The sequence below is a fragment of the Astatotilapia calliptera genome, chromosome 4, assembly GCF_964374335.1.
Source record: "Astatotilapia calliptera chromosome 4, fAstCal68.1, whole genome shotgun sequence".
NCBI classification, from domain to species: Eukaryota; Metazoa; Chordata; class Actinopteri; order Cichliformes; family Cichlidae; genus Astatotilapia; species Astatotilapia calliptera.
Window position 1 is genome coordinate 1,596,849 of NC_137425.1, and position 652 is coordinate 1,597,500.

Below are 652 nucleotides of genomic sequence, written 5' to 3' on the forward strand. Positions count from 1 at the left end.
TATTATGGTCGACAGTATCGAACGCTGCACTGAGGTCTAGCAGGACAAGCACAGAGATGAGTCCACTGTCAGAGGCCATAAGAAGATCATTTGTAACCTTCACTAAAGCTGTTTCTGTGCTGTGATGAGCTCTGAAACCTGACTGAAACTCTTCAAATAAACCTCTGCAGATGATCTGTTAGCTGTTTGACAACTACTCTTTCAAGGATTTTTGATATGAAAGGAAGGTTGGAGATTGGCCTATAATTAGCTAAGACTGCTGGGTCTAGAGATGCTTTTTGAGTAAAGGTTTAACTACAGCCAGCTTGAAGGCCTGTGGTACATAGCCGATTATTAGAGATAGGTTGATCATATTTAAGATCGAAGAATTAATTAATGGCAGGACTTCTTTGAGCAGTTTTGTAGGAATGGGGTCTAAAAGACACGTTGATGGTTTGGAGGAAGTAATTATTGAAGTTAACTCAGAAAGATCAATTGGAGAAAAAGAGTCTAACTTAACATCAATGGTACTAAGAGTAGCTGTAGATAATATTACATCTGTGGGATGATTATTGGTAATTTTTTCTCTAATGATAAAAATGTTATTTGTGAAGAAGTTCATGAAGTCATTACTAGTTAACGTTAAAGGGATGGTTGGCTCAAAAGAGCTCTG